Here is a 22,789-nt window from a genome sequence, read left to right as displayed (position 1 = left end):
TATATTTTCTTTTGTTTGAAATTTTCTGATCGACAACAAAGCAGACCCCTATTGATTGGGATATAATTCGCATGGACAAAGAAGATGTTGATTGTATCTTAAGGCGGCCTACTGATGTATATCATAATGACATGACAGAAGAATGCATTTTGTATGTCGGTGTTTTAAGGAGGAGTGTATACTAATTATGGATGCAAGATGGGGGACTGTATCTGTACCTGTATCCAAGAACCGAAATATGAAAAATTACAAATCAGAAAATTTTGGAAATTTTTTTATTTTTAAAAATTTATGAAATTTAAAAAATTCCAAAAAAAAGTGGTTTTGAAAAATCCTATTTTCTAAAAAGTTCGAATTTTCAAAATTTCGACTTTTTTCAAAAATTGGTATGTCACTAGATATACCGAGCTTAAAACAAGTAAGTAAAGTCTAAAGTCGGGCGGGGCCGACTATATTATACCCTTCACCCCTATGTAGGCCAAAATTTGTGTTACCATCTCAACTACTTCACATTTGCTGGAAGCTATATAAAGGAGACAATTTTTTTACTTCTACAAAATCTCTAGAACTAAAATTTAAATCGGCTAACGCTATCCAGTTAATTGGAGGAAACTTCCATTGAAAATGGGTCTAAAATGTGTAACAGTCTACCATATTTCCCCAACTCTGGTGTACGTATATATGGGAGCTATATATAATCTGAACCGATGTTGACTAAATTTGACATGTATAGTTAGAATAATAATTCTGCTATCTATGCGAAATGTCACGTAAATGGGTTTATAACTTTGCTTTGAAGCAAATCACGACAAAACCCTGGATTTTGAGGCCATATAAGTTCAAATCGGACGAAAGATATATATGGGAGCTATATCTAAATCTGAATCGATTTTGACCATATTTGGCACATACAATAGTATCGTTAAAAGTACCGCTTGTGCAAAATTTGAAGTAGGTCAGGGCAAAACTCTGGCTTTTGAGACCATATAAGTCCAAATCGGGCGAAAGATATATATGTGAGCTATATCTAAATCTGAACCGATTTTAACAAAATTCGACACACTTAACGATACTATTAAACGTACCCCTTGTGCAAAATTTGAAGCAAATCACGGCAAAACTCTGGCTTTTGTGGCCATATAAGTTCAAATCGGACGAAAGATATATATGGGAGCTATATCTAAATTTGAACCGATTTCAATCAAATTTACCAAACATTGGTAGAATGCCAATTCTACCCTCTGTGCAAAATTTCACGAAGATTGGTAGTAAACTTTGGCCTCTGTGGTCATATGAGTCTAAATCGGACGAAAGATATATATGGGAGCTATATGTAAATCTGAACCGATTTGGCTGATATTTTGCAAGATTTTCGAGATTCATAAAATATTTGGATGTACGGTATTTCAAGAAAATCGGTTGATAAACACGCTAACTATGACCAAATCGGGGATAAATATAAAGGGTGATTTGTTAAGAGCTTGATAACTTTTTTTTAAAAAAAACGCATAAAATTTGCAAAATCTCATCGGTTCTTTATTTGAAACGTTAGATTGGTCCATGACATTTACTTTTTGAAGATAATTTCATTTAAATGTTGACCGCGGCTGCGTCTTAGGTGGTCCATTCGGAAAGTCCAATTTTGGGCAACTTTTTCGAGCATTTCGGCCGGAATAGCCCGAATTTCTTCGGAAATGTTGTCTTCCAAAGCTGGAATAGTTGCTGGCTTATTTCTGTAGACTTTAGACTTGACGTAGCCCCACAAAAAATAGTCTAAAGGCGTCAAATCGCATGATCTTGGTGGCCAACTTACCGGTCCATTTCTTGAGATGAATTGTTCTCCGAAGTTTTCCCTCAAAATGGCCATAGAATCGCGAGCTGTGTGGCATGTAGCGCCATCTTGTTGAAACCACATGTCAACCAAGTTCAGTTCTTCCATTTTTGGCAACAAAAAGTTTGTTAGCATCGAACGATAGCGATCGCCATTCACCGTAACGTTGCGTCCAACAGCATCTTTGAAAAAATACGGTCCAATGATTCCACCAGCGTACAAACCACACCAAACAGTGCATTTTTCGGGATGCATGGGCAGTTCTTGAACGGCTTCTGGTTGCTCTTCACTCCAAATGCGGCAATTTTGCTTATTTACGTAGCCATTCAACCAGAAATGAGCCTCATCGCTGAACAAAATTTGTCGATAAAAAAGCGGATTTTCTGCCACTGATTTTGGTAATAAAATTCAATGATTTGCAAGCGTTGCTCGTTAGTAAGTCTATTCATGATGAAATGTCAAAGCATACTGAGCATCTTTCTCTTTGACACCATGTCTGAAATCCCACGTGATCTGTCAAATACTAATGCATGAAAATCCTAACCTCAAAAGAATCACCCTTTATATGGCAGCTTTATCTAAATCTGAACCGATTTTTTTCAAAACCAATAGCGATTGTCTCTGTCCCAAGAAACGGCCCTATGCCTAATTTGAGGACGATCGAACTTAAATTGCGAGCTGTACTTTGTGCACAAAATTACATATACAGACAGACGGACGGACAGACAGACAGACAGACGGACATCGCTAAATCGACTCAGAATTTAATTCTAAGCCGATCGGTATACTAAAAGATGGGTCTATGACCACTATTTCTTGGCGTTACATACAAATGCACAAACTTATTATACCCTGTACCACAGTAGTGGTGAAGGGTATAAAAAAACAAGTAAGTAAAGTCTAAAGTCGGGCGGGGCCGACTATATTATACCCTTCACCACCATGTAGACCAACATTTGTGTTACCATCTCAACTACTTCAAATTTGCTGGGAGCTATATAAAGGTTTGCATTTCCAGATACAAATACTTATAATGGAGACAATGTTTTGTACTTCTACAAAATCTCTAGAATTAAAATTGAAGTCGGCTAACGCCCTGGAATGAAACACATTGTTAATAAAAAACCAGTAAGGAAAGTCTAAAGTCGGGCGGGGCCGACTATATTATACCCTGCACCACTTTGTAGATCTAAATTTTCGATACCATATCACATCCATCAAATGTGTTGGGGGCTATATATAAAGGTTTGTCCCAAATACATACATTTAAATATCACTCGATCTGGACCGAATTAGATAGACTTCTACAAAATCTATAGACTCAATATTTAAGTCGGCTAATGCACTAGGGTGGAACACAATGTTAGTAAAAACCAGTAAGGAAAGTCTAAAGTCGGGCGGGGCCGACTATATTATACCCTGCACCACTTTGTAGATCTAAATTTTCGATACCATATCACATCCGTCAAATGTGTTGGGGGCTATATATAAAGGTTTGTCCCAAATACACACATTTAAATATCACTCGATTTGGACAGAATTTGATAGACTTTTACAAAATCTATAGACTCAAAATTTAAGTCGGCTAATGGACTAGGGTGGAACACAATGTTAGTAAAAAACAAGGAAAATGTTGGTATTTTGACCATTTTTGTCGAAATCAGAAAAACATATATATGGGAGCTATATCTAAATCTGAATCGATTTCAACCAAATTTGGCACGCAAAGCAACAATGCTAATTCTACTCCCTGTGCAAAATTTCAACTAAATCGGAGTAAAAAATTAGCCTCTGTGGTCATATGAGTGTAAATCGGGCGAAAGCTATATATGGGAGCTATATCTAAATCTGAACCGATTTCAACCAAATTTGGCACGCATAGCTACAATGCTCATTCTACTCCCTGTGCAAAATTTAAATTAAATCGGAGTAAAAGATTGGCCTCTGTGGTCATATGAGTGTAAATCGGGCGAAAGCTATATATGGGAGCTATATCTTAATCTGAACCGATTTCAACCAAATTTGGCACGCATAGCTACAATGCTAATTCTACTCCCTGTGCAAAATTTCAACTAAATCGGAGCAAAAAATTGGCCTCTGTGGTCATTTGAATGTAAATCGGGCGAAAGCTATATATGGGAGCTATATCTAAATCTGAACCGATTTCAACCAAATTTGACACACATAGCTATAATGCTAATTCTACTCCCTGTGCAAAATTTCAACTAAATCGGAGCAAAAAATTGGCCTCTGTGGGCAAATGAGTGTAAATCGGGCGAAAGCTATATATGGGAGCTATATCTAAATCTGAACCGATTTGGCTGATATTTTGTAAGTTTTTCAAAACTCATAAAATATTCGGATGTACGGAATTTGAGGAAGATCGGTTGATATACACGCCAATTATGACCAGATCGGTGAAAAATATATATGGCAGCTATATCTAAATCTGAACCGATTTTTTCCAAAATCAATAGGGATCGTCTTTGAGCCGAAACAGGACCCTATACCAAATTTTAGGACAATCGGACTAAAACTGCGAGCTGTACTTTGCACACAAAAATACATCAACAGACAGACGGACAGACAGACAGACAGACAGACAGACGGACATCGCTAAATCGACTCAGAATTTAATTCTAAGGCGATCGGTATACTAAACGATGGGTCTCAGACTTTTCCTTCTTGGCGTTACATACAAATGCACAAACTTATTATACCCTGTACCACAGTTGTGGTGAAGGGTATAAATATGGGAAATATGAAGCGAGAGAAATTTTGAGGCAATTGTACAAAAGAGCATTTGCGATTTATCAGGCGATACTTATGTATTCGAGATATAGGACAATTTGAGTAACATTTACAATTTTTGCTACTCAGCAGTGCCGATTTTACAAGGATTAAATCTTGCCAAGATATGTGGTCAAGTGTGGGTTGTGATATATTATTTGGTCTAGTCGGGCGACTTGGAGCCTTATTTAAAACTCAACCGTTCTGTGGAAAGTCTTGCATTACAGTGTGTAGGATATGACTAAGATATGGGGAAATTATCACAGAACTTTGTGTAAAGTGTGGAAATTTTGGCCATATTTGTATAAACCGGGAATACGAATATTTGGAGGCTTTATCTAATTCTGAACCAAATTAGATCAAACTTGACACACTTAAATATCATATTAAATATATTCTCCGTGGAAACTATGCAGTCAATTGGAGGAAAATTCCATTGAAAATGGATCTAAAATATGAAATTGTCTACCATATTTTCCCAACTCTGGTGTACATATAACGGGAGCTATATATAATCTGAACCGATTTCGACTAAATTTGACATGCATAGTTAGAATAATAATTCAGGTATCTCTGCAAAATTTCACGTAAATGGGAGTTTAACTTTGGCCCCCGTGGTCATTTGAGTATAAATCGGGCGAAAGATATATATGGGAGCTATATCTAAATCAGAACCGATTTCAACCAAATTTGGCACACTTACCGATACTGTTAAACGTACTCCTTGTGCAAATTTTGAACCAAATCGCGGCAAAACTCTGGCTTTTGAGACCATATAAGTTCAAATCGGACGAAAGATATATATGGGAGCTATATCTAAATCGGAACCGATTTCAACCAAATTTGGCACACTTACCGATACTGTTAAACGTACTCCTTGTGCAAAATTTGAACCAAATCACGGCAAAACTCTGGCTTTTGAGGCCATATAAGTGCAAATCGGACGAAAGATATATATGGGAGCTATATCTAAATCTGAACCGATTTCAATCAAATTTACCAGGCATTGGTAGAATATCAATTCTACTCCTTATGCAAAATTTCACGAAAATCGGTAGTAACCTTTGGCCTCTGTGGTCATATGAGTCTAAATCGGACGAAAGATATATATGGGAGCTATATCTAAATCTGAACCGATTTAGCTGATATTTTGCAAGTTTTTCGAGACTCATAAAATATTCGGATGTACTGAATTTCTAGAACATCGGTTGATAAACACGCCAATTATGACCAGATCGGGGATAAATATATATGGCAGCTATATCTAAATCTGAACCGATTTTTTCCAAAACCAATAGCGATTGTCTTTGTCCCAAAAAACAACCCTATGCCAAATTTGAGGACGATCGGAATTAAACTGCGACCTGTACTTTGCGCACAAAAATACATGAACAGACAGACAGACAGACAGACAGCCAGATAGACAGACAGACAGACAGACAGACGGACATCGCTAAATCGACTCAGAATTTAATTCTAAGACGATCGGTATACTAAACGATGGGTCTCAGACTTTTCCTTCTTGGCGTTACATACAAATGCACAAACTTATTATACCCTGTACCACAGTAGTGGTGAAGGGTATAAAAACAAGTACATACAGTCTTAAGTAAGGCAGACCCAATCTTAAATACCAACCACCATGAACATATATAATACAGTGAAACCTCTCAGAAGTGAACATCCATGGTTCCCTAAATTTTGTGCACGTTTGCTAGGTGTCCACTTATAATGTCATAATATAGCAAACGTTTCACAAAAATTGTCCACTTTTCACACTCGCTCGCTTTTCAGAGAGTGCAGATTTCAGAAGATTCACTGTGGGTTCTTTTGAAGAAAATTTTAAATCTCGAAGATAAATTTAAAGTTTTAAATTAAAACTTTTAATTTCTATAGGAAATTTAAAAAAAAAATAATAATTTTTATAGGAAAATTTCTATAGTAAATGTTGTTTAGATTTTATTTCTATAGAAATTTTTTTTTTTCTATAGGAGATTTTGTGAAAATGTCATTTTATAGGGAATTGTGTGAAAATTTCATGTTTATAGGGAATTTTCTCAAAATTTCAGTTCTATAGGAAATTTTGTAAAAATTTCATTTTTATAGGAAACTTTCTCAAAATTTCATTTCTATAAAAAGATTTCTCAAAATTTCATTTCTGTTGGAAATTTTCGCAAAATTTAATTTCTATAGGAAATTTTTTCAAAATTTCAATTCTATAAGAAAATTTTCTGAAAATTTCATTTCTATAGGAAATTTTGTGAAAATTGCATTTCCATAGAAAACTTTCTCAAAATTACATTTCCATAGGAAACTTTCTCAAAATTACATTTCCATAGGAAACTTTCTAAAAATTTCATTTCGACAGGAAATTTTCTTAAAATTTCATTTCGATAGGAAATTTTCTCAAAATTTCATTTCTATAGGAAATGTTTTAAAAGTTGAATTTCTACAGAAAATTTTGTGAAAATTTAGTTTCTATAGGAAATTTTGTGAAAATTTCATTTCTATAGGAAATTTTGTGAAAATTTCATTTCAATAAGAAATTTTCTCAAAATGTCATTTCTACAGAAAATTTTGTGGAAATTTCATGTCTATAGAAAATTTTGTGGAAATTTCATGTCTATAGGGAATTTGCTCAAAATTTCATTTCTATAAGAAATTTTGTTTAAAATTCATTTCTATAGGAAATTTACTCACAAAATCATTTCTATAGGAAATTTTGTCAAAACTTTATTTTTGTAGTAAATTTTCTCAAAATTTAATTTCTATAGGAAATTTTCTCAAAATTTTATTTATATTTGAAAATTTCGCAAAATTTCATTTCAAAAGGAAATTTTCCCCAAAATGTCATTTCTATAGCAAATTTTCTCAAAATTTAATTTCTATATGAATTTTTTTCAAAATTTTTAATTCTAGTTGTTGTTTTTTGATTTCAGCTTAAAATCATACATTGACTAAACTACAAGTGTAGCTTAACCAACAGAGGAAAAGAATGTTTGTCAAATTTATTTGGGCAAAGCCCTATAGACTGCAAGATGGTTGGATGGACGCACGTTTCGGAATTACCACATTCCTCATCAGCATCCTCTACTTGCAGCAAAACTATCAACCAATTAGCAGAATAAATTCAGGCAGTTCATGAAACCCAACAATGAACCACACTTGAACCTTCCGACCTATAGAAAAATGTCTTAAAATTTCATTTCTGTTGGAAATTTTCTCAAAACTTAATTTCTATAGGAAATTTTTTCAAAATTTCAATTCTATAACAAAATTTTCTCAAAATTTCATTTCTATAGGAAATTTTGTGAAAATTGCATTTCCATAGCAAACTTTCTCAAAATTTCATTTCTATAGAAAATTTTGTGAAAATTTCATTTCGACAGGAAATTTTCTCAAAATTTCATTTCTATAGGAAATGTTTTCAAAGTTTAATTTCTACAGAAAATTTTGTGAAAATTTAATTTCAATAAAAAATTTTCTCAAAATGTCATTTCTACAGAAAATTTTGTGGAAATTTCATGTCTAAAAGGAATTTTCTCACAATTTCATTTCTATTGGAAATTTTGTCAAAATTTTATTTTTGTAGGAAATTTTCTCAAAATTTAATTTCTAAAGGAAATTTTTCTCAAAATTTCATTTCTATGAAAATTTTCTCAAAATTTTATTTATATTTGAAAATTTCATTTATACAGAAAATTTTGTGAAAATTTAATTTCTATAGGAAATTTTCTCAAAAGGAAATTTTCCCCAAAATTTCATTTCTGTATGAATTTTTTTCAAAATTTCAATTCTATAAGAAAATTTTCTCAAAATTTAATAGGAATTTTTGTGAAAATTTAATTTCTATTGGAAATTTTGTGAAAATTTAATTTTTTTTTGGAAATTTACTGATAATTTCATTGCTATAGGAAATTTTGTGAAAATTTCATTTCTACAGAAACTTTTGTGACAATTTCTTTTCTATAGGAAATGTTCTCAATATTTCATTTCTATACGAACCTAAATATCTCTAGATTTACAATTTCAGGCAAATCGGGTAAAATTGCGGGGTTTCCATGATTAAGACCCCAAATCGGGCTGTCTGTTTATATGGGGGCCATATCAACATGGACCGATACAGCCCATCGTTGAACTTGACTTGATTGCAGATATAAAAACGATTCTGTGACAAATTTCAGGACGATTGAAGGCTGTGTCATAATTATAACAGATATCAAAACGGACATCATTTTGTCTTCTTAGAATTTCTTCGAGATCAAGAATATATACATATTTTATATATTCTGGATATATATCGATATTTCAATGTATTCAGCGTTACCGTTGGGAATTTTCAAAAAGTGGCACAAAAAGTGGCAAACGTCAAAAAAATTGGCACAATTATTTTTAAAAAGTGGCACATTCTCTTTATTAACGTAAGAATTTTGTATTATTCCATTTTTTTATTATGTCAATTCATAATAAAATGTTACAATTTTAGGGTAAAATTTTAAAATATAAGTTTTTACTGTAGTAGTACCAGTTTCAGAGATGCATTCTGAAATAATTTCTGATTTGGCTTCATGGCCTATGTATATTTTTGTAATTTCTTTAATATAACAAGAATTTTTATAGTCGATATCTGCTAATTCACTAACTGCAATATAATTCTTTTTAAAAAAGTATGTACACGCAAAGAAAAAAAACGTTTGGAAAACGTGTACCGAAAACGTTTTTCTTTTGTTAGAGTTTTTTGAATTGCTTCGAAAAGTATACACTTTTATCACCAAAAAAATTCGTTTGTTACAAAATTTTTATTTTTTCAATAAAAAAGTTATTTTTGAACCAACAACACAGTCCATTTCGTTTATATCAAACACTGTTCTTTTCTAAATTTAGGTCTTTAATAAGACACATTTTACAGTTCATAGTAAAAGTTTAATATAGTAGAATGTAATGTTGAAAATTTTTTTCGGAATCTTCCGATCATATCTGGAATATATGTAAAAAAAAAAAAAAAAAAAAAACTTTGGTCGAAGCAGGGATCGAACCCACGACCCTTGGCATGCAAGTCAGGCGTAGCAACCACTGCTCCACGGTGACCAACTAAATGTATTTTTCTGTTAAATAAACTTTGTTTAATCGGCTCGTGGGCGCCGCAAGCTATGCTATATAAATATAACTTAGTTATATGGGTAATTGTCTATTGATGACAATAACGGCTACATGGCTCAGTGGATAGTGTGTTGGCTTACAAATTGCATGGTCCGCGGTTCGATTCTCCGTCCAGGCGAAAGGTAAAAAAAAAATGTTAAAAATTTATAAAATCGTATAATTTCTTCTACATTGTTTGTGTTACAGAAAAAGGTGCTAAGAACTAAAAAAATTCGTGGAAGTGAGAAAGATGTGAGGGAAAATGCAATTAGTCAGAAAAAATTTTTTTGAGTTAGTCTTTATAAAATTGTTTTTACATCCTGGAAAAGAATAAACGTTTATCACAAAAAAAATATACTGTTCTTCCAAATACACTTCCTTTCAACGAAAAGCAAATGAGAAACGAACTTTGTTTGTCTAAAATTTCGTTTGGGAGGAAAGAATTATTTTTTTGCGTGTATATTTCTAATAGAATAATTTTGTTAAATATATTTTATCAGAATTATAGTCTGCCGAAATACAACAATCAGTCTCCAAAAGTGATTGCAAACCTTTTTAACTGAGGTCTCATGGGATCCATCATCAATTGTTCTTTGCGGTCGCACTACAAACCTTAAACATTTTGATAATTATCATATAATCATAGAAACGATATTTAATTCCAAGAAAATAAATTTGACATAACCTAAATTGAATTATAGCCGCTCAAATATATTAAGATTTAACGGACGACATCTGTTTATTGTTGGTACATAATATCACATTTTCTGAATAACGCATCTACACTGAAAAAACAGTGAACCCTTTTCCATTGCAAAATGAACTAAACTGTAGTAATATTGACCATGATTTAGCCCTTAAGATTTTTTTCAACTTGTCTAGTTTATAATTCTCTTAAATTTTAGTTAATCTATAACATTGTATTTTAGTTCATTTTTACAACACCATAAGATTTATATACCCCTACCAAGTTAAAAAGTCAGTATTATTTTGGTTTACCTGCTTATTTTTGGGAAACCCGATAATAAAAAGTGGTTAACAGTCTCTTTAAAATGTCGACGACTAAACTATTTTTAAATCAATCATTCCACAGTACGGAGAAATTAAATAATTAAAGGAACAACAACCCGTTTTACTATTATGAAAATTTTCATACATTAAAATTCAACTTTCTTTAAGCAAAAGTACTTTATTATAAAAACTTATGATGAGAGTTCTTAATACAATGTTTTTGTGAATAAAAATTATGACCACGTGGAACAAGAAAGTAGTTTATTTTAACTCGCTATTTGGACATTTTGACTTTTCCTTAGTTTTTTATTCATCGTTACATATCTTGCTGAAAAAAATGGAAGGAACAATGAAAATTGTTAAAAATTAACATGTAATAAAATATAATTTTTAATCTCTTTAAATTAGCTTGTAACTTACCATATTTGGGGGCATTTTATTAAATGGTGTAAGGAATTCAACTTTTCTTAGATAAAAGTACTTCATAAAGTTTGTACCTGAAACAATTAGAGAAATAATGAATTAAGTAATATATTAACTCATAAAACTGTGTTGTTATCGATGTGAAGGACATAATACAATAAATATTCTTGTCAAAAGAAAGCCAAAGTTTTAATATAAAACTTACCAATTCTCTATTAAATTGTACGCTGAGGTTAAAAAGTTATCGAAATTCATTTGGGGATACTCTGAAATTAAATATTTATTTTTTACATTAAATAGAAAACATAAAATTGGTTTCCAAAAAATCTAATTAAAGAAATAATATGCATAAAAAAAACTAAATATTCTGGTTAAAAGAATGTTAAAGGAAGCTTACCAATTCATAAAAATGTTTCCAAATTGTTATTCTGAAATTAAATATTTGTTTTTTACAATAAAAATATTAAATTGCTTTCCAAAAATATTTGATTAATGTAATACTAAAATAAGGTATTAAAACATGTAATTTTGATCATAAAAAGGTCATAAAAATTTACATATTCTAGTGAAAAGAAAGCCAAATTTTAAAAGAAAACTTACCACTTCTCTATTAAATTATACGCTGAGGAGGAATATAAAAATATGCCCGAATCCATCTTGGGGTTGCTCTGAAATTAAATATTTATTTTACAACAAAGAAAAACATTAAACTAGTTTCAAAAAAAAATAATAATAATAATAATAGTTAGCAAATAATGATATAAATAAAAATGTCCTTTTTAAAAGAAAACCACATTTTTAAAAGAATACTTACCAATTTATGATTAAACTATATGCTGAGGTGTAACAAAAATGTTCCAAAAATATTTGATTAAAGTAATACTAAAATAAGGTATTAAAAACCTGTCATTTTTGACAATAAAAATGTCATTAAAACGTAAATATTCTAGTGAGAAGAAAGCCAATATTTAAAAGAAAACTTACCACTTCTCTATTAAATTATATTAGGAGAAATATAAAAATTTGCCCGAATCCATCTGGGGTTGCTCTTAACTTAGATATTTTTTTACAACAAAGAAAAACATGAAACTTGTTAAAAAAATAATAATAATAATAATTAGCAAATAATAATAGACATAAAGAATATTATTTTTTAAAAGAAAACCACATTGAAAAAGAACTCTTACCTATTTATCATTAAACTATACGCTGAGGTGTAACAAACAATTTTCCAAATTCATCTGGAGTTACTCTGAAATTGAATATTTATTTTTTACATTGAATAATAAAAATTAAATTAGATAAAACAATTTCAATATACTTTCCATTTCAGCATTTTTTCCTAAATATTGAACATTCTTAATAACTTTTTTCTAAGCTACCGATCATCACTTCGCCATCGTACATCTCATCGCAAAAATATTAATAACTTTCATTTCAAAGTTTTAATAAACAAACACCAATATATGTCGCAAAAAACCAAAATATTCCATACCTTTATATTCCCTTGTTACATACTTGCTAAAAAGATGCAACAGCCCACGCCAACGCCAACTATACAACTGAAGCATGCCAAACAAACCCAAGCAAAACCAAAACATTCCTACAACAACAAAAACACATGTGTCTTCATTGAAAACAACACCTCATCCAGACAAATATACCATTCGCGAATAATAAACACACACACAGAAACCACTGAAAGAACAAAAACAACCCCACGCTCAGATATACACAACATCCCCATCATTCGCTACCATTTCTCATTATTGCATTGCATGCTCTCACTCTCAAAAAAATTTCAAGTAACATCATCTTTACATTAAACATATTCCACTTTGACGAGAAATATCTCTATACTATGCATTAGTTCATCGCATCTGTCCACAATTTACTCTAAAAACAATACTCTTAAATACATATCAGTATAAGAACGATGAAACGTTTAACTTAAAATTAGCAAAAACTTCATGAAATGATATCTACCCATTTTTGACGAAAATGTCTATAAATTTAATTACATGTGAACTAAAAATATTTCATTGGGTATTTTTTTACCAACAATTATTAACTATAGGAATTGTCAGTAAGAAATTGCTATCCACTTTCAAGTTCATTTTTCGTAAAAAATATTTTCTCATACAAAAAAATCTTATGGTAAATTGCACTTATTATTTAGAAAATACTTTACATTTCACAAGTAGTTTTATAGCATGACAAACGAATTTTTAACTACCAGTTAAGAAATTTTTTAAGGAAATTTCCATCGTATTTTGTAGGCCATGAACTAAACGATTGCTACTTAGAATTTGTAAAATTTCCTTTCGAGTAGTTAATTTTCGTTGAAGATACGAAAAATGAACTAAAATTCTGGAAAATTATTGTAATAGATTATTGTAAAAATCTTCTTAAATTTACGAGACACTTTTTTTTCTGTGTATGTATGATGTTAACTTCCCATAAATTTTAAACGTTTGAAAAAGTGGCATACATTATTGGAAAAGTGGCACCGGCCAAAAAAGTGGCAAATTTGCCACTAAAGTGACACAACGGTAACGCTGGATGTATTACATGAAAGAAGAGACTTCTTTTATCAGGAACGAAATTTGAATCAAGCGAAGTTTTCTTTTTTTAATTATAAATAGAAATTTTCTTTAATTATAAATAGAAAATCATTACGCATCATGCAAAAGAATTTTTTTCTTTTGTATATGTAGACACTGAAAAACAAACAAATGTAACGAAAACTGTGTTATCGATATCAACATTCATGTTTTGCTTATCGACATTTCAGTTAAAATTAACTTACTGATTGTGAATTCATAATTGCCATTGTGAATCAAACTAAAGAATAATTTTTTGTACATTTCGATTATGGCATGTGAATGGAATTCGTTAAAATTGTTAAATATATTGGAATTTGCTATAGTAATAAATTTCGGAATAATTCGAAATATGGACCGGTTCATTGTGTTTTCGAAAATTCAAGGGAAATTGTTTATCCAGTCGTTTGATAAACTTTCGAAATTTGTATACACTCTTATACATTCACGATAATTTTTTAAAATGTTCGAATAAAACACAATTGTGATGGTAGCGGAAACATTCATGATAGTAGAATTGAAACATTTGTAATGTACAATAATGTATTTGGTTTTTGTCTCGACTATTGTACAATTATACGCCATTCACAATAACAATTCATTAACATTAGCAATAGAATAACCACAAATATTAATTTTATAATTTATTGAATTCTGTTAATGCCATGTAAAGTCCAAAGTTTGAAAAGAAAATAGTAGCAGAAAAATGTAAATGATGTTTTGTCTAACAGGTTGGCTGATAAGTCCCCGGTCTAACAAAGAAAAACACATTTTTTTGTCAAAATTCGTTTTTATTATTCAACATAGTTCCCTTCAATAGCGATACAACGATTATAATGACCTTCCAATTTTTTGATACCATTTTGGTAGTACTCCTTCAGGCCTCAGTTTCGGCGATCACCTTTTCATTGCAGCCAAACTTTTTCCCTGCGAACATCCTTTTGAGGTCTGAGAACAAGAAAAAGTCGCTGGGGGCCAGATCTGGAGAATACGGTGGGTGGGGAAGTAATTCGAAGCCCAATTCATGAATTTTTGCCATCGTTCTCAATGACTTGTGGCACGGTGCGTTGTCTTGGTGGAACAACACTTTTTTCTTCTTCATATGGGGCCGTTTTGCCGCGATTTCGACCTTCAAACGCTCCAATAACGCCATATAATAGTCACTGTTGATGGTTTTTCCCTTCTCAAGATAATCGATAAAAAGTATTCCATGCGCATCCCAAAAAACAGAGGCCATTATTTGCCAGCGGACTTTTGATTCTTTCCACGCTTCGGAGACGGTTCACCGGTCGCTGTCCACTCAGCCGACTATCGATTGGACTCAGGAGTGTATTGATGGAGCCATGTTTCATCCATTGTCACATACCGACGGAAAAACTCGGTTGTAAAGGGTGATTTGTTAAGAGCTTGATAACTTTTTTTAAAAAAAAAACGCATAAAATTTGCAAAATCTCATCGGTTCTTTATTTGAAACGTTAGATTGGTCCATGACATTTACTTTTTGAAGATAATTTCATTTAAATGTTGACCGCGGCTGCGTCTTAGGTGGTCCATTCGGAAAGTCCAATTTTGGGCAACTTTTTCGAGCATTTCGGCCGGAATAGCCCGAATTTCTTCGGAAATGTTGTCTTCCAAAGCTGGAATAGTTGCTGGCTTATTTCTGTAGACTTTAGACTTGACGTAGCCCCACAAAAAATAGTCTAAAGGCGTCAAATCGCATGATCTTGGTGGCCAACTTACCGGTCCATTTCTTGAGATGAATTGTTCTCCGAAGTTTTCCCTCAAAATGGCCATAGAATCGCGAGCTGTGTGGCATGTAGCGCCATCTTGTTGAAACCACATGTCAACCAAGTTCAGTTCTTCCATTTTTGGCAACAAAAAGTTTGTTAGCATCGAACGATAGCGATCGCCATTCACCGTAACGTTGCGTCCAACAGCATCTTTGAAAAAATACGGTCCAATGATTCCACCAGCGTACAAACCACACCAAACAGTGCATTTTTCGGGATGCATGGGCAGTTCTTGAACGGCTTCTGGTTGCTCTTCACTCCAAATGCGGCAATTTTGCTTATTTACGTAGCCATTCAACCAGAAATGAGCCTCATCGCTGAACAAAATTTGTCGATAAAAAAGCGGATTTTCTGCCAACTTTTCTAGGGCCCATTCACTGAAAATTCGACGTTGTGGCTCGTTAGTAAGTCTATTCATGATGAAATGTCAAAGCATACTGAGCATCTTTCTCTTTGACACCATGTCTGAAATCCCACGTGATCTGTCAAATACTAATGCATGAAAATCCTAACCTCAAAAGAATCACCCTTTATTACGAGTTAACAGCTGCAAACACCGCTCAGAATCATCAACACATTGTTGTTTTTGGTCAAATGTGAGCTCGCGCGGCAGCCATTTTGCACAGAGCTTCCGAATATCCAAATATTGATGAATGATATGACCAACACGTTCCTTTGATATCTTTAAGGCCTCTGCTATCTCGATCAACTTCATTTTACAGTCATTCAAAATCATTTTGTGGATTTTTTTATGTTTTCGTCGGTAACCACTTCTTTCGGGCGTCCACTGCGTTCACCGTCCTCCGTGCTCATTTCACCACGCTTGAATTTTGCATACCAATCAATTATTATTGATTTCCCTGGGGCAGAGTCCGGAAACTCATTATCAAGCTAAGTTTTTGCTTCCACCGTATTTTTTCCCTTTGGAAAACAGTATTTTATCAAAACACGAAATTCCTTTTTTTCCATTTTTTTCTCAATAACAAAAGTTGCTTCACAAAAGGCGCTCTATCTCACAAACTAATTGACTAACAGACGTCAAATTTTGACACGAATCATTTGAAGGTTGGTACTATATAAAAATAATATGCATTTAATACTAGCGACGCCATCTATGTGTCAGACCGGGGACTTATTAGCCAACCAATCCGGACTACAACTTGTTGGACTTTTGAGCGTAAGGTGTCGATCTTCTGACGACGGCGATTCGCAAAAATATAGAAGAACCACTTTCGTGGAGGTTGCGATGTTGTGATTGGCCGTTTAAAAGACATTATGGCCAAAAATAGGCTTATTAGGGGAAATTTTTAAAAATCGGGCGATACATAACATGTTGGCTGATAAGTCCCCGGTCTGACACATAGATGGCGTCGCTAGTAATAAATGCATATTATATAGATGGCGTCGCTAGTATTAAATGCATATTTTGAAACGAATCAAATGATTCGTGTCAAAATTTGACGTCTGTAAGTCAATTAGTTTGTGAGACAGAGCGTCTTTTGTGAAGCAAATTTTGTTATTGTGAAAAAAATGAAAAAAAGGAATTTCGTGTTTTGATAAAATACTGTTTTCTGAAGGGAAAAAATACGGTGGAAGCAAAAACTTGGCTTGATAATGAGTTTCCGGACTCTGCCCCAGGGAAATCAACAATAATTGATTGGTATGCAAAATTCAAGCGTGGTGAAATGAACACGAAGGACGGTGAACGCAGTGGACGCCCTAACGAGGTGGTTACCGACGAAAACATCAAAAAAATCCACAAAATGATTTTGAATGACCGTAAAATGAAGTTGATCGAGATAGCAGAGGCCTTAAAGATATCAAATGAACGTGTTGGTCATATCATTCATCAATATTTGGATATTCGGAAGCTCTGTGCAAAATGGGTGCCGCGCGACCTCACATTTGACCAAAAACAACAACGTGTTGATGATTTTGAGCGGTGTTTGCAGCTGTTAACTCGTAATACACCCGAGTTTCCGTCGATATGTGAAAATGGATGAAACATGGCTCCATCACTACACTCTTGAGTCCAATCGACAGTCGGCTGAGTGGACAGCGACCGGTGAACCGTCTCCGAAGCGTGGCAAAGTAATGACCTCCATTTTTTGGGATGCGCATGGAATATTTTTTATCGATTTTCTTGAGAAGGGAAAAAACCATCAACAGTGACTATTATATGGCGTTATTGGAGCGTTTGAAGGTCGAAATGGCGGCAAAACGGCCCCATATAAATAAGAAAAAAGTGTTGTTCCACCAAGACAACGCACCGTGCCACATGTCATTGAGAACGATGGCAAAAATTCATGATTTGGGCTTCGAATTGCTTCCCTTTTTCTTTTTCTTGTTCTCAGACCTCAAAAGGATGCTCGAAGGGAAAAAATTTGGATGCAATGAAGAGGTGATCGCCGAAACTGAGGCCTATTTTGAGGCAAAACCGTAGGAGTACTACCAAAATGGTATAAACAAATTGGAAGGTCGTTATAATCGTTGTATCGCTCTTGAAGGGAACTACAAGGCCGCATACTGAGCGGGGGGGGGGGGGGGGATGAGGGGGATCAAACCCCCCCGAAATGAATGAATATTTTTATATAAATAAATATATATTTTTAGCTGCATAGAAAAATCTTATCGAAGGTGTTGAAGAAAAGCTGGAGGTTTTATTTTGAAAAACGCTTACCTATAAAACTTGCACAAATCATAGAATACTAGTTGAAAAGCCCGTCAAACGACGGTCGAAAAAAAAACAAATTATTTTTGTTCTCGCACCACAAATTTCATTTTTGGAAAATGTCTTTCTGCTTTTTATTTGTGTTTGTTGTTCTTTTTGTGAACATGACTCGCTTTGTTTGGCCATAGCAACAACAACGAAACAGCCAAACACACATATGTAAATGAAATGGCACCAAACCTGCGAAAAGAACCTGCCTAATTCAGCGATGGAAGCACTTGGAGAGTGCCATAAAGAGATATTTCAAAACGTGCATATTTAAGAAAGTACAAAAAAGGTATTTTTTGAGAGGAAATGTACTTTTTACTAAATTTCAACAAAAATTTCACTGGAAAATTATTGCAAGAGACTAAATTTTAAAGAAAATAAAATTTTGACAAAATTTTCTATATAAATAAAATTTTGCGAAAATTTTCTATAGAAATAAAATTTTGCAAAAAAAAAAATCTGTAGAAAAAAAATGTTGCAAAATTTTTTCTATAGAAATAAAATTTTGCAAAAATTTCCTATAGAAATAAAATTTGTACAAAATTTTCAATTGAAATAAAATTTTGACAAAATTTTCTATAAAAATAAAATTTTGCAAAAATTCTATATAGAAATAAAATTTTGACAACATTTTCTACCAAAATAAAAAATCGATAATACAGAATCGCATTCTTTTTTCGACTAAAACATTCTTGAAGTTCAAAAAATCGTGTTTTTGACTATGTCTTTTACAAAATCGAGATTTTCTTCCCACATGAACATGTCTGGTTTGCCATATTTGTAAAAGAATATTAGCAAATAAGGTTGATAAAGACTTTCTCAAAATATTAAAATATTTTGTCAAAGCTATTGTACCATAAATCTGATATCGACTCAAAAATGTCTACACAAAAGGTACTAAATCATTCGCGGGGGTACTACGGTACTGACCGGGGTGAAAAAGTATTGAAAAAAGTACTATAGTACTGCATTTTCCATCCCTGCAGTTACTACGTACTCATCCGAACTTTCATTTTCAACAATGAAGAGATTAAAGACGTATCTTAGAAATTCGACTAGCGAGAGTAGACTCAATGGATTGGCATTAATGTCCGTTCATCGCCGAATAAATGTGCCGACTGAAGAAGTAATTGATTTATTTGCTGCCCAAAAAGCCCGTCGGCTCAATTTAATATTATAAAAATATTGTATACATACCTATGTATAAATAAAATTTTCTACACATGAGATTATATGAATATTTTTTTTAAGTTGAACCCCCTCCGAATTAAAATCCTGGCTACGGCCTTGGGGAACTATGTTGAATAATAAAAACGAATTTTGACAAAAAAATGTGTTTTTCTTTGTTAGGCCGCCCAGCAAAAAAAAAAAGCGTCGCCAAAAAAGTAATGAAAATGTTCTTTTTGGATCCGGAAGTGGTGCAAAATTGACGCAGAAGCGATGAATTTAACATGGGCTTGTCATAGGACGGAAGTCCTCCACCGAATTTGCATCACTTCTTTAGGTGGGATCCGAATTCAATGTTTTGGATGTGAATTAACAAATTTTGTGATATTTTGAAAAATAAATAATTTTTAAAATTTTTTTATGAGTTTAAATGCATTCTTACGCTTATGTGGAAGGTTTGACATCAAATATTTTAAAAAATTCGCAATTTTTCAGATTGGACTTAGCATTTTTTTTTCGACAAAATTTAAATTATTTGTACCATTTTATGAATTCTTACTCTGTTTTTAACCTATTTGAAACAAAAAAAGTTGAAATTACCCATTAAAAGTATGAAAAAATCAAGTTATAACAAATTGAATTAAAAGAACTTCCTGGGTAGTTAAAATAAAGAACATCATTGGGAGTGCATCTTCTGGAAGTGCTTATAAAGTTGTGCCTTTAGAAGAACTTCCAAATATTTTTGCTGGGCGGTGACTTATCAGCCAACCTGGAGCTATATCTAAATCCGAACCGATTCGGATTATATTTTGCAAGTTTGGTTAACACCAAACACGTTACCTTGTGTTAAGTGTGAGTATGATGGTTAATAAATAAGGCTATTATGACCAAATTTTAGAAAATCGGGCAATGTATATATATATGAGAGCTATATCTAAATCTGAACCGATTTCGATCATTTTTAGCACATATTGTTAGTACTATAGAAGATTAAAATAAGCCAAGTTTGAGTAAGATCATTTGATAAATAAGGGTTTTATGGTCAAATTGGGGAAAATCGGGCGATACATATATATGAGAGCTATATCTAAATCTGAAACGATTTCGATGAAATTTTGCAGATTTAAAGGGTGATGAAAAAGATTACTTTGTGCTAAATTTGACGGCGATCGGTTGGCAAAAAAAAGCGCAACGTGACCCAATTTGTCGAAATCGGGCGATACATATATATGTGAGCGATATCTAAATTTGATCCGATATTTGCAAAAAATTCAATAACGTTCGTCCTTGTGCCTAAAAACAATCCTGTACCAAATAATTGCCATCGGAATCCTGCGAACAACAAATACATGGACAGACGGACGGACACCAAGCGCTAGATCGTCTCAGGAGGTGATTCTGAGTCAATCGGTATATATTTTATGGGATCTAAAATCAATATTTCTGGAAGGCATATATTTTGGCAGGTCAAAGTTATTATACCTTTACCACTGAGTGGCTTAGGATATCGGTTAATGGATATGTAATAGAGTTTTAGGAAAATTCAAGTAAGTCATTTTCAACTTAGCTTTGGCAATGTTACAAGGATAATGTGGATATTTTGGTATATACGGGTGGGTTCGTCCAAATCTGAGCCGAAACCAAAATCGTAAGTAAATCGGAGTGAAATTTTGAACTACGGTGGTCATACCTTATATCGGGGTGAATAAAAATTTATGAGGACTACATATAAATCTGAACCGATTTCAATCAAATTTGGCATGCATAGCACGAATGCTAATTTTACTCTCTGTGCAAGATTTAAAACAAATATGAGTGCGTCCTAGACTTTGATTACAAAAATGTGTTCACAGACTGACGGACTTACAGAGGGATAGGGCTAGATCGACTAAGGGGTCGAGCCTTAGCATTATTGCCAAAAGACATCATGTGTCTATCTCGTCTCCATCCGGGTGTTGGAAACATATGCACTAACTTATAATACCCTTTTGCACAGTGTGGCGCCGGATATAAAAATATAGCGTATTACTTTGTTGCACTAAGTCACTCTGTATCTACATTTAGTTTAATTTCCAGCAATTTAATTTGGAATTCTAACCTCATGAAAATGTTGTGATTATACTTCCCTTTGGAATATCATCTAATGAAGTTTATGAAATTTTATTGAAATCTTTTGTGAATACCACATCCCATAGACTGCATTTTCTTTAGGAAAATGAATCAAGTTATGTGCATTTTTTTTGGTTGGCTTTGTTTAATTCCTCATATTCATATCCTGTGAACGTTTCCCTTTCAAATTAACTCAAGTTATTTAAAAATAATTTACTCGTTATCTCATATTAAAACATTTCCTTTGTCATTGTTTGGAGGATTCCTTGTTGGAGGAATCCTTATATTTTTGGTGGTTTGTTTGACATTGTGGTTTTTTGTCTAATTACATTGGAAATTTATGTCACGAACATTTGTGTGAGAAATTTTTCGGAGACATTGGGCAAATAAACTTTATCCTTGACAAATATTGTCAAGGCAAGTTTTGCCATACTCGCGACAAGGCTCTAAACACATCCTGAGTTAGTTGAGGAGACAAGAATGTTATCAAGTGAGAAAGTTTTTTTTTAAATTGAATGGCATTGTAATCACGGTTGTTACTTGAGACAAAAATAATCTATCAACATTTGGAGAACATTTTACCAAAAACTACCAAACAAAAAATATTATTTTGCAAAAATCTATTTCTGCAGAAAGAAAAATCTATAGAAAATTTTGTCAAATTTTTTTATAGAAAATTTTCTCAAAATGTTATGTTATTTTCGCCAAAATTATATTTCTATAGAAAATTTTGTCAAAATTTTATTTCTATAAAAAATTTTGTCAAAATTTTATTCTATAGAATATTTTGTCAAAATTTTATATCTATAGAAAATTTTGTCAAAATTTTATTTCTATAGAAAATTTTGTCAATATTTTATTTCTATAGAAAATTTTGTCAAAATTTGATTTCTATGGAAAATTTTGTCAAAATTTTATTTCTATAGAAAATTTTGTCAAAATTTTATTTCTATAAAAAATTTTGTCAAAATTTTATTTCTATAGAAAATTTCGTCAAAATTTTATTTCTATAGAAAATTTTGTCAAAATTTTATTTCTATAGAAAATTTTTTCAAAATTTCATCTCGGTAGAAAATTTTGTCAAAATTTTTTCTCTATGGGAAATTTTGTCAAAATTTTTTCTTTATGGGAAATTTTGTCAAAATTTTATTTGTGTAGAAAATTTTGTCAAAATTTTATTTGTATAGAAAATTTTGTCAAAATTTTA

The sequence above is a fragment of the Haematobia irritans genome, chromosome 2 (genome assembly GCF_050003625.1).
Source record: "Haematobia irritans isolate KBUSLIRL chromosome 2, ASM5000362v1, whole genome shotgun sequence".
Taxonomy (NCBI): Eukaryota; Metazoa; Arthropoda; class Insecta; order Diptera; family Muscidae; genus Haematobia; species Haematobia irritans.
This window is presented reverse-complemented; position numbering follows the sequence as displayed.